This window comes from Biomphalaria glabrata, chromosome 3 (genome assembly GCF_947242115.1).
Source record: "Biomphalaria glabrata chromosome 3, xgBioGlab47.1, whole genome shotgun sequence".
Taxonomy (NCBI): Eukaryota; Metazoa; Mollusca; class Gastropoda; family Planorbidae; genus Biomphalaria; species Biomphalaria glabrata.
In genome coordinates this window covers 9,887,081-9,899,742 of record NC_074713.1, presented here as the reverse complement: position 1 = coordinate 9,899,742, position 12,662 = coordinate 9,887,081, and the positions used below count along the sequence as shown (strand labels likewise).

Sequence of the window (12,662 nt, the reverse complement as noted above, 5' to 3'; positions counted from 1 at the left end):
ACAGATCTGTGAAATCTAGAATTATCTGGGTTTAAAATAGATCAGAACTACTTGATAATCTGTTATAGTGACCGCCATTGAAGGTAAACGTTTTTTTTTCCCCTTCTCGTGACAATTTTTTGTTCTTCATGTCCTAGTTAGGTTGAAGTAAAGATTGAGTGTTAGGTTGAGGGCTGGAATTGTGGCTTTTATCGACCCACCCCATGTTTTGTTTTTTTCTATTCCTGATCTTAAGTTAAAAAAAAAATAAAAACAGGATCAAGTTATTTCTTTAAGGCTGCACACTTCAGTTTGTCTATGGGGAGTGGGGGGGGGGGGGGTGGACGGCCAAGCTTGGGTAAAATGGTAGAATAGAATTGTTAGTACAGACATAACAATGTAGTATAATAGAAGTGTTAGTACAGACATAACAATGTAGTAAAATAGAAGTGTTAGTACAGACATAACAATGTAGTAAAATAGAAGTGTTAGTACAGACATAACAATGTAGTGTAATAGAATTGTTAGTACAGACATAACAATGTAGTAAAATAGAAGTGTTAGTACAGACATAACAATGTAGTAAAATAGAAGTGTTAGTACAGACATAACAATGTAGTAAAATAGAATTGTTAGTACAGACATAACATGTAGTAAAATAGAAGTGTTAGTACAGACATAACAATGTAGTAAAATAGAAGTGTTAGTACAGACATAACAATGTAGTAAAATAGAATTGTTAGTACAGACATAACAATGTAGTATAATAGAATTGTTAGTACAGACATAACAATGTAGTGTAATAGAATTGTTAGTACAGACATAACAATGTAGTATAATAGAAGTGTTAGTACAGACATAACAATGTAGTGTAATAGAAGTGTTAGTACAGACATAACAATATAGTATAATAGAAGTGTTAGTACAGACATAACAATGTAGTATAATAGAAGTGTTAGTACAGACATAACAATGTAGTGAATAGGAAAGTCTTTTATAACAGAACTGACTGTAGTTAGAAGTGTGAATCATTCATTCACTCAATGTTACACTCACACACTCCCTTACTCTGTCAAAACGCATACAAGTAAGACTCACTTTTCTCTCGGTCCCACGCCATCTGCAGTAGCATGACAAGTCAATCCATTTGATGTTTAAGCCCCTACAAAATCTCACCGACTATATTGCCAACAGTTATCAACTATTTGCACACTTGTTACAGACTTAAGTGTAAGGTTTGCAACTAAAACTACTTAAATTACAGTTTAGTCCTTATTAAAGATGTTGAAATGATCCCGTGTTACTTTGCATATATCTTTGGCTGTCACTTAAACAAATAGGAAAGGTATTTATCCAAAGGCTGCGGTCTATTTGAACGAGCCAAGCTATTGGACTTGAGACAAAAAATACACCTTCTCAACACAACCGTCATCCCAACAGCGACGTATCTGAGATATGAAAGTCATCTGGCAACATTGAGAAAAGACTAAATGTGCTTCAACAAAAAAGGTTAAGACGGATTTCAGGAGTCTCATAGATCGGGTCTCAAGAGATCCTATGCCAAACTTGGACTCGACCATTTAATGAGTTTGTGACCGAGGGCCGCATAAGGTTGTGGGACATGTCCTCCGACAAAAAGAATTGTGCACACCAAGAGTTGCAATGGCATGGAGGCCAATACGAGGAAAGCACAAACAGGGACGTCACCGTATAACTTGGCGCCACACCTTCATGAAGCACTGGACACCAGGTGGTAAGAGGCTTCAGTCATTGCCAGGGACAGATCTTACTGGAGACAGCTTGCCGACCAATGCGCCAAACAGCGCGAGAGGATCTAAGTCTAAGTCAGATCTAGTAGCTAAGTTACAGATTAGGGTTAGGGTTAATTCAAGAAATTCAATAGCTTTAGTGCAGCAACGTATCAATGGTGCCGCCCCCCCCCCCACACACACACTCCCAATAGTGTAGATCATTCATATTTGAACAAGAGCAGATGACTTACGTATAATGTAAAGAAAAAGGTTTAACAACCTAGCAACATAAATTTAAGATATTTTATGTAGTTTGTATACCCATGTTGGCTCTCCACCCCTTACTCGGTGTGCCAATGATTCCGTGGTGTTATTATGTTGATAGTAACTTCAAAACATTAGAGACATGTGCCATAACTTTAAAACATATCAAACAGTACTAAATCAAACAGTACTAAATCAAACAGTACTAAATCAAACAATGCTAAATCAAACAGTACTAAATCAAACAGTACTAAATCAAACAGTACTAAATCAAACAATGCTAAATCAAACAATGCTAAATCAAAAAGTGTTAAATCAGTGCTAAATAAAGCAGTGCTGAATCAAACAGAAATCGGTGCTAACTCAAACAGAGATCGGTGCTAAATGAAACAACCCTACATCAGTGCTAAATCTGGAAGTGATGACAACAAGGCGGCCATGTTAAGTAATTGCGGGTGTATAGCAACAGTTTCAAAGAATGCAAAGGGAGATGACCCAACTCTCCCGAGACGTCACAAGACGAGGACGCTAATTGATGATGCCAAGTTTTTGTTTTTCTTCAAACCGACTTCCTCGTCACGTGACCAGGTCCGGATGGACGGATCACTTAGAGAGCCGGTCATGTGATCGCCTAATAGCTGACCAGCGGAGTCATAACCAGACACGCTTCCGGTCAGCGTGTTTCCTGAGAGATGAAACTGAACTAGGAATGTGCTTATCTCTAAAGAAGGACCGAATCCTTTTAGCCCAAAGCCTCATTGCCTTGGTCATTTGGTATATTTGGTTCAGATGGGAGAAAGCGACTGAATACATTTTGGATAATTCTCTAATTTCCCAGTAATATCAGGCATGTTAAGGATGGAACAGACAATTGCTTTTAAATGTGTGACTTTAATCCGTTTCTATTGCTCGTTTATCTTTGCGACATTTTTTTGTTAAGGTCAAGACTTTCTCGAATTATAAAAATATAATAAAACAAACAGTTGAATGTTTTATTTAAAAAATGAGGTCAGTTACTATCATAAGATAAAAGAAGCAATTATACATAAAACATTGAACCATATTCTTCAACTACGAAAACAAAATCTAATAAAATACTCAGAAAGACACAAAGTTAAAGTCTCGTTTTTTGTTACATATGCTGGAACAAATTTGTACAAACGCTCCTTCTTCCCCAGTGCTATTAGAGCAGGGAATGGGTTGCCCGAGTCAGCCGGGAAAAAAAAACAATGGCTTGGCAGAATTTAAGTCATTGGCTGACATGCATGAATATATTGAGCTAGGAACACATAATCATCTTCTTTTTGAAGTAACGTCTGTATTTTATAAGCTAAGAAAAGATAAGATAAGGTCAGAAGATAAGTGGCAAGTTTTTGAGACCATGATCATTGGGCCCATTAATCGAGACTCGAACCAACTATCAATCTGGAGTTGAAAGTCTATAAATAGCAGCCGTTAGAGACAAGATTGACACCGTGGTGTTTGTGAAATATATTTAGTTACGTGTTTATTTCTCTTCTGAACACGTGAGAAATATCGAGAATAAAAAAACTGAACATCTCCGTTCCCACCCCCGTTCCTCTCGTCTCAAAAACGTCGAAAAAGAAGAAAATCGCTACTAAGTAGTTTAACATAGACAATATCTATTTCCATCCGTGAAATATTCCCTCTCGTTATTCTCGTGTGCCAACAAAGTAGCAACCAAAAATGATAATAAATAAATTAGCCTTCACACGGGGGAGACTCCACTCGTTCCAGACCATCTACTCCAGATACACTTGGAAATGGCACGTGTGTTTTCGCTCGCGTCAAATCACGCGTGATTTGTTTTGTTCCAGTTAGCTGACAGCCAGGAGTGCTCAGCCGTTGAGGTGCGCGTGAGATACACTGGCACGAGAAGAGGAAAGGTGTGGTTATGGTGAGGGAGGGGGGGGGGGTGAGGCGTGAGTTGAAATGTGACGAAACGTTGAAGGTAAACAGCTTAAGACAGATACCTTACAACCTGAAGAGGTAGACTAGTAGAACGAGAGGTCACGTCTGCGATGCTGGGGCTCTATCCTCGTTCTGAAGAGGGCTTGTACAGGTAGAAAGATTGGATGGAGCTTCCAGCTGGGCCCGTAGAGCTAGACTTTGATTATGGTTTCTCTTAGGGCAGAGCCTACGCTGAAGGAAGAAGAGGCGACCGCCCAAGTTTCCTTGGCTGAAGAAACACCTAACACTAGCCTAAAATATGTATAATGTGACTAGTATAATGTGACTAGTATAATGTGACTAGTATAATGTGACTAGTATAATGTGACTAGTATAATGTGACTAGTATAATGTGACTAGTATATTGTGCCTGCATTAAAAACAACAACGCGATTTAGAGTTTTTTCCACGGCTACACAGCTCTAGCTTTTAATCGTATGCACCTTGGCATATTGTGCTGATGCGATGGCCTGCCACTTTGACTTTCCCTTCAATACGCTTTCTAATGAAAGAAAAACTTTCTGCGCGCTTTATTTCATCTTAAAGCGTGGAACTTTTTTTACAAAGCTTTTATCAACTCACTCTGTCCGTCTGTCTGTCTGGTAAAAATCTTGTACACGTTACTTCTCCCACTTCTTGTGCTCGGATCAAGTTGAAATTTTGAACTATTAATCATTGTCTACGACAACAAATGAAACAATTTTTAAAAATAACCAATTAGTTAATTAATTAGCAATAAATGTATTTTGTTTTATATAGAAAATGGAAATAAATCTTTCAGTATTGAGAGCTATGTCAGTAATTGTGCGGCTCTTTCCCTTATATAAGCAGCATTTTTTTTTTAAACTATGTTTTTAAATGTTTTAATTGTTGTTTTTTTGTTTTTCACATGTCCTACAGTCTTAATGTGAATATTTTCTTTAAACGTTTAGTACCAGAGTCTAATTTAAGTAAATACATGACTGAAAAGTGACTTAATTAGATCAAAGATCTTATCCACGTGAGGCTATTAGACGTTGCAACTTTATAAATAAAAAACTAAATCTCCCCCCCCCCCCCCCGTTGTTATTTTTGCTTAATTCAAAGAACCCAATAAACCATTCAAAGTTTGACAGCAATCTTAGATCCTTGAAGTTCCCTGGTATGCCAGGCATTTGAAACCTGGACAGAGCCTCACGTCCCCTCCCATTATCTTGACGGCTAACCAAAAAAAAAAAATGATTTATCCTCCCTAACATTATGAATCCTCTGTGCTGAGTGAGTATATGAGAATGATTATGAAGAGGGAGTCTCAGATTGTGACAGTATCTTTTTCATGATATTAGATAAAACTTTTTAAAAAAAAGTTTTATTGGATTCTAATATTGGCGAAAGTTTCATTGGACTATCTTTAAAGGTGTGATTAGAGATGAGGCCAAAGTGATAAGATGTTTAGTATCAAAACTTACTCTGGTGTTTTTTTTTAAAAGAGGTTTAAGAAAATGTGTGTTTGTTCTTAAGGAAAAAGTTTCCACCTGTCAGGAAAAAGGTTTCAGGTTTGTGAGATGTATAAACCTACAAGTGAAATTGACAAATCGCACTGCAGATGGAAATTTGAGATTTCGGAACTTGATTTTCTGTGCCAATAAAAGACATGATTTGTTCTCTTCTTATCTTCCCTGCTTATGTTTTTGGCATACAGTAAAATGTAATTTTAACTGGAAAAATGTATTCTCAAGGCTATATAGTTACTACAGAGAATCTAGTGGAGTTAGAATCTACACAAATTTGGTTTCTTTAATTTTTGGTGGGAAATGTAGGAAAGTTATTGTATGGCTCTCAAGACCACCTAGCTAAAGTAACAATGTGTGTGTAACATTCACTTTAATTTATTTTAAAACAATCTTTTTCGTTGCATTACAAAATATATAAATACTAAATTTCTGTACTAGTACTTTGAGTATCAGTTTGAGATCAGTAGTTTTATGTGATACAACGCTAATATATATAGTTCATTGTTATCACAGACTAAAATAATGTGCACAAAATTGAAGATTTCTTCAATTGTAAACAAATATATATTCAGATTATTTTAAAGTCACTTATCTGGTGAAACCCTTCTGACCAGCAAGTCCAGTGGACAAGCCAAACGTTTAGTCAAGTCCGGGAGTCATTGATTTGAAACGTTTCTTGTGATCGCCCAGCGGAAAAAGTCCGTTAGTTTGCTATAAATAACCACTGTTCAGCATTTATCATCCTACTATTTCCTAGCTTGGTCCGCAGAATGCGGAGGAATGGGAAAGTGGTGGTCAAAGGCGAAGGGGAGGGAGTGTGCCATGTAGGAACTGGACGTAGGAGTGGGATGGATAGCTTTAAGAACAGGCAATTAATCTGGCGCCTTGTAACAGTTCCAGCGGGCATTGGGCGAAGTCTGTGGCTTCAAAAACAATACTTTTTAGTAAATTCAAACTATTGTTTTATGAAGCAGATAATGAAAAGTGAAATCAAAGAAATCGGAGGATAAACCGAATGTCGGAAGGTTAGTATTCCAATCTTACAGGACACACTAAAAAGTATGGGATTCTCCATTTTGTGTCATTTGGACAATGTCCTCTGACAACACAGTGAAGTACCATAAAAGTAAAAAGTTCCCCTTTCAGACCTTGTGATCTGTTTCTGTGGCCTACGGGTTAACGAGGTTGTCATGTGGTCAGCACAATGACAAACCGTCTTTACTTTTTCCCCCAACTAATTTCAGGTACTCAGGTGGACTTAGAGGCGCCCTAAGATCCCGAAATAAAAAAAAACACCAGGTATCGAACCTGAGAACAGCTTTCGTAACATACATAACTATGTATCATCTTTGCATCTAAAGTTCTTAACGTCTAAGATATCACAATAATATGTCACTATACTTACATTTTATAGGCAATCAGCCTGGTAGTTAGCAGAGTAGATTTATAAATTCAAAACTTAGCAAGATGCTCTATATACCTTACCACTCATACCCCAATCACCCTTACCCCCTTAACAGCTTTAAGTTCAGGTGAAATGACAGAGAACAGGTTTTTCAAAGAATATTTTATATCTCATGTTTAGCCACAGGGGAGTTCATTTATGAAATTTTAAATGTTTAAATAATGCTTGACAATTCATTTCGCAGTGTCTCAGCAGCATGTACAAACATATCTTTAAGACACGCCCCTGAAATGAGTTTCACAAGAACAAAAACAAAATGCAGGTTTCAATGTTTTCAGAAAGAACATAAGAATGAAATTCTATCAAAGACAAATGACTGAGAAGAATGGGGAAAGAAGGTTGACGGATCTTGAGTGGTGCCCCAGCGGTCCAGACACCAAAGGATAGGTGAAGGTGAATGTGAAGTAGATGTGAACCTGGCCTAGCTGATGTCTTATAATGAATTATAATCTAATTGTTTTGTAAAGGGACAATCTCTTATTCCTCAAGAAAAATACATTTCCGTAAAAAAAAAAATAAGTCCTTTAGTTCAGTGTTCAATTGTTGGTCCTATATCCTGCAGTTCACGCGATAATATGAAAAACGGACAGACGGACGGACAGATATTCCGCACAAAACTAATAGCGTCTTCTCCCCTAAAAATGCTAAAATGCTACCCTTGCATTCTACAGTATCGAGTGGATTGCAATGCTATAAAGAACATAGGAATGTGGGGCTAGTTGACTGCACATTACAAAAACATCAACACGGCTGCAGCCAAACAAATGGAGCTGTTATGCAGTCGTGTCAGTCCCAGTCAAACATCCATACACACACATACTCACACACACAAACATGTGTGGAAATACTCTTCATCTCTCATAATTCATTTATCGCACACAGGGTCAAGGTTATTTGTACCGGATGTGCTTTCCCAGGGGAAAGCACTGCTACACATATAAACAATAGGGATTAGGTCCAGTTGTGTATCGGGCAAGCGTACTATCGTTCGCAAATCTGGCCATAATAAAATTAGCTTAAGCAAATAACAAGCTTTCATTATAACCCAATCTCCAGGCTTTTTTATACTTTTTTTATTTGGTGTCCAACGGTCCTAAAAATGAAAGCCAATCATCGCAGAGCGAGCTCAGTACCGAGGAACAGGGGGTGGGGGCTGTTCAATAACGGCTAATTATTGGGCAATATACCCCGGTAACTAACTGGCAACTAACGGCTAATGTTGCCCACAAGAATCACAGCAGCCCCAGTGCTTGTCGCTGTAATGAGAAAGTAATGGACAATCGAAGCGCCACTGCGAGTTGAGGAGAGGGGGCAAAGATAGAGAGAGGGGGAGAGGAGAGAAAGAGAAAGAGTGGAGAGTATAGCTCTACATACGCGGATCTCTGCTTTACTATTTGTATTTGTTCTATTTGTACGTAGTATAGCTATATGTTCAATGGGTGTATTGATTACAGACACGTAGCTAGGCAGAGGTCTAAAGGATTTTTTTTTGTTTGTTCTCACTCTAATCCAAATCTGACCTCAGCAGAGAGGTTTTAGCCACGGAAAATTAAAAACAATATGCTAAAGACAATGTACTTTAAAACAGTAATGAACAGCTCAGTTACCCTCCTTTCCCACGTGAATAACCTATGGTATGTTTGGTATATTTGAACTGTAGGCACTGTATATGTATGCTTATAGTTCATTTGGTGTTGGTATTCATCCAATAGTATGTATTAATTGTAGATTCCTTGTTATGCTTGTATAAAAATACTTTGTCTCTAATTTGTTGAAGGGTTACCATGCCGTAGTTGTACATTTTTTTAAATACAGCTTAAAGCCCTAATCATAAATCATTATTGTATCGTTAGTGTTTATTTGTTTGTTTTATTTCAATTAGAAAATTAAACAATTATTTAGAGACATGTTGACCTTTTCTGATTCAATTACTTCTCTCTTGTTATCCTCGTTTTGCCACTCTCAAGATACGCCAAGCGAGAATACAATTTTTTCACACACTCTCCAGTGTTATAGCTCCTTCCTCCTTATTTCTCTAACTCATCCCCTTGCTCAGTGTGACACCACGACTTCAACTTGAACCTCACTTGAGTCTGTGGGTGAGCTGACATACAGTTGGAAGGGGCCTAGAGTGTGACTGAAATGTCACGTAAACACTGTTAGCACGTCTGGGGCGGGGGGGGGGATGTGCCCATCCTATCCTTGCTTGAGGAGGTGCCACCGGGGCAGACGGTGCAGTGCACTTGAGCGGCAGGAATGACGTAACTTGCTATGCCAAGGAGATTAGAAAATGATGGACTCTATCAAGTCTGATGCATAGTGTTGTAACATTTGTTATCGAATTAGTTCTACAATATCTAGTACAAAGAAAACCTTTGAAAAGTGGCCGCAGCAAAATGTTTTCTTTATTGTTCGCTTTTTTTTTTAATAATAAAAATAACAATAATACAATAAAAAGTAAAGTTCCCCTTTCAGAGCCTTGCGATCTATGATGCAGATAATGTCAAGGTCATCTGTTTCTGTCGCGTATGGTTAACGAGGGTGTCATGTGGCCAGCACAACGACCAACCGCCTTTACTTTTCCCCAACTAATGTCAGGTACCCATTAAAGATGGGTGGGGGTGGACTCAGAGGCGCCTACAGATCACGAAATAAAAAATCCCAGTCTTCACTTTACTGCGCCTCCTTTGGGGCTTAAAAGAGAAAGAGTTCTTCACGAGTCCATGGAGAACAAAGTTTAAATCTTTGCTCTATGCACACGGCACCATTTTGAGGGCCAAGCGGGAAGCAACTAGAGGAGATTAGTTTATGGACTGAAGAATGTTTAGTTGACTTTTAATTTTTTTATAGTTTCCCTTTTGTTAGAAATGGATTGAGTTTGTTAGACACCTTATTTATAGTTTAGTTATTTAGCGACTCACCATAGAAGATGCATATTGAACGGGACTAGTGACGTTTGGGATATGTTAGGTTAGAGACCGGAAAATCAGTTAGCGATATAATCCTCTAGGGTAACGACGTGTTTAGTGACAGAGACCTTTACTTTGGCCTTTTCTTAGAATAAATATATGTGAAGTTGTTCATCAGCGTTTACTACATCTCTTTACTAGTTTAAATAGATGTTTATTGTTTTGTCTGGATTGTTGATCAACTACACGGAATACACACGAACAATAACACCCAAACGCTTGCAGAGTAATTAGTTGAAATTCAACAGCCATCTATAGTTGGCCTCAAGACAGCCTGAACAAGCAACATCACAAGTTATATGTTGGCCTCCTTCAGTCGTAGAACGACTATGGTTCATCTCAGAGCACACTTCCTCATGTGGCCGTGGAGCCCTATTTTGGAGAGACTCTCCCGTCCACAGATAGCGCAGGTTAAGGTGGCTTTTGCTTCAGTGGTAGAGGAGCTGGCCATTTTTCGGATTGTACGTTTTTCTTCCTGAGCTGAGACCCATGTACTTTCACTGTCTATAGCTTTCTTAATCACTGTCTCTCTCCATCTGGTGCGGTCTACAGTTATATATATATATATATACAGAGAAAGAGAGAGAGAGAGAGATTGCGCAATACTCAATAAGCCAACGATTTTGGCTTTTTTTAAAAATAAATCTTGATTTCGTTTCAAGACAACCTCTACGCTCTGGAACGCTTCTGTGTCCTGTTGACATTTAATCTACAACATGAACAAGCCTAACCCTAACCCTAAATCCCAAATAAACAAACAAAAGGAATTTGTAAACAAACAAAATTGAAACTTGTGATTGATCGAGCCTGTGGGCGGGAGCAAAAATGGAGAGAGGCGTGTATGGAAAGAGAATATGTCAAAGGTCAACCTAAGTCCTATAAACAAGGACACGATTTTTTTTTAAAGAATAGCTTTTTAAAGAGACCCCTGACAGATAATTGTTGGTATCTCTATTTTTGTAACAGTTAAGATGGCGCTTAAATAAGCAGAGAACAATGCAAGCAGACAATTGAATAACAAGAGGCAAGCTTATCGGTATAAGAGAAGTTGTTTAGTTTGAACAAGAGAAGCTTTTAATTCTCTTTGAATGACGAGATAGCCTTGCGCCCTAACAATTTCATCACTCCATGAAATTCTAGCAAAGTCAAAGGACAAAGCGGAATGGAGAAAGACGGTTGACAGATCTTGTGTGGTGCCCCAACGGTCCAACAGACTAATGGATGTGTGAAGGTGAAGGAAAGGTGAAATTGCTGAGATGCTATAAAAGGATCCCAGTTATCACATACAAAGAATGGAGAAAAATGGTTGACAGATCGTGTGTGGTGCCCCAACGGTTCAGTAAAAAGATAGGTAAAGGTAAACGTGAGTAGGCAGCACTGATAGTAACTTCCACAGATCCCCCCCAACAGAAGTCCACATAACAGATTGGACTAGCGCGCCCAGAGGATACTTTCGCAAGACACATGTAAATCACAAAGCTGTTTTTGTTTTTTTTTTCTTTCTAAAGTATCTCTGAATGAAACAGGACAAAACTGAACAAAATCAATATACTCTTGATATGTTGTTTATTTCGCCTGCTTTAAATGTACGATTTCGTAAAGATTCTATATAGATTTCATAAGGATTTCATAAATATCTCGTAAAGATTTCATAAAGGTTGCATAAAGATTTCATTAGATTTCATACAGATTTCATACAGATTTCATTAGATTTCATAAAACATTTTATGAAAATTTCATTAAATTTTATACAGATTTCGTAAGATTTCGAAAGATTTCATAAGATTTCATAAAGATTTCATAAGATTTAATCAGATTTAATAAAGGAAGATTTCATAAAGATTTCATAAGATTTAATCAGATTTCATAAAAGAAGATTTCATAAAGATTTCATAAGATTTAATCAGATTTCATAAAGGAAGATTTCATAAAGATTTCATGAGATTTCATCCGGTTTCATAAAGATTCCGTTTCATTCCATTTCTTAAAGATTTTATGAAGGTCTCATAAAGATTTCATTATATTACATAAAGATTACATAAAGATTACATCAAGATTATATTTTATTTACGTTCTTACACAATGCATACAAAACATCAGAGTGAGATTTAAACATAGAAAAACTGTCTGATCTATCGTTGTAAGATATTTGCACTGTGCAAAGTTTCTAAAAGAGTTATTTTTGAAATAAAAACCAACCAAACATCGCGATGGATCGTCTGCTTTTGTTCTCGTCTGCTAAAGTTTTGTCCACGAATGTTGTCACACTGACTGCATTTACCGTCGCTGAAATAGCGCCGCCGTATTGGTAGAGCCGGCCCTGTTTCTAGATCTAATTGTGTTTCTAAAGTAAATGATGCACTCCTCGCGTGACTCTGTTCAGTTCAAGTTATCGTAAACATCTTCCGAGGCATTTTGTCAAAGTTATCTCCCTTTTTTTAAAGGTCATAACTCTCTTTGCAAGTTTCCAATGCTACAATCTTGAAGGGAAAAAAAATCTTCGTTATGCGACGGTAAAAAAAAAAGGGGAGGGGTGTGTTTGTGTTATTGTGAGAGAGAGAGAGAGAGAGAGAATTAAGTTTGTTAAAATAGCCTAAACTTATGAATTTTCTTGTAAATTTTCAAGAACGTCCCGGACATTAACATTCTCATCCAGCTCTGGTCAACAGATGCATTATGGGAGAATCGTGAACATCCAACCGAACACGAAACCAAGCAGTGGCGTAGCTGGAGGGGAGGAGGGGGGAGAATTTGAAAATCTCCCCGGGCC

The 12,662-nt window shown here is 37.7% G+C and overlaps 1 protein-coding gene across 2 annotated transcripts in view; it reads right to left on the bottom strand.

The window, feature by feature from the left end:
• LOC106051401 (uncharacterized) overlaps positions 1-12,662 on the bottom strand; it is a 241,024-nt gene that overhangs the window by 176,452 nt on the left and 51,910 nt on the right. The window lies entirely within an intron of this gene.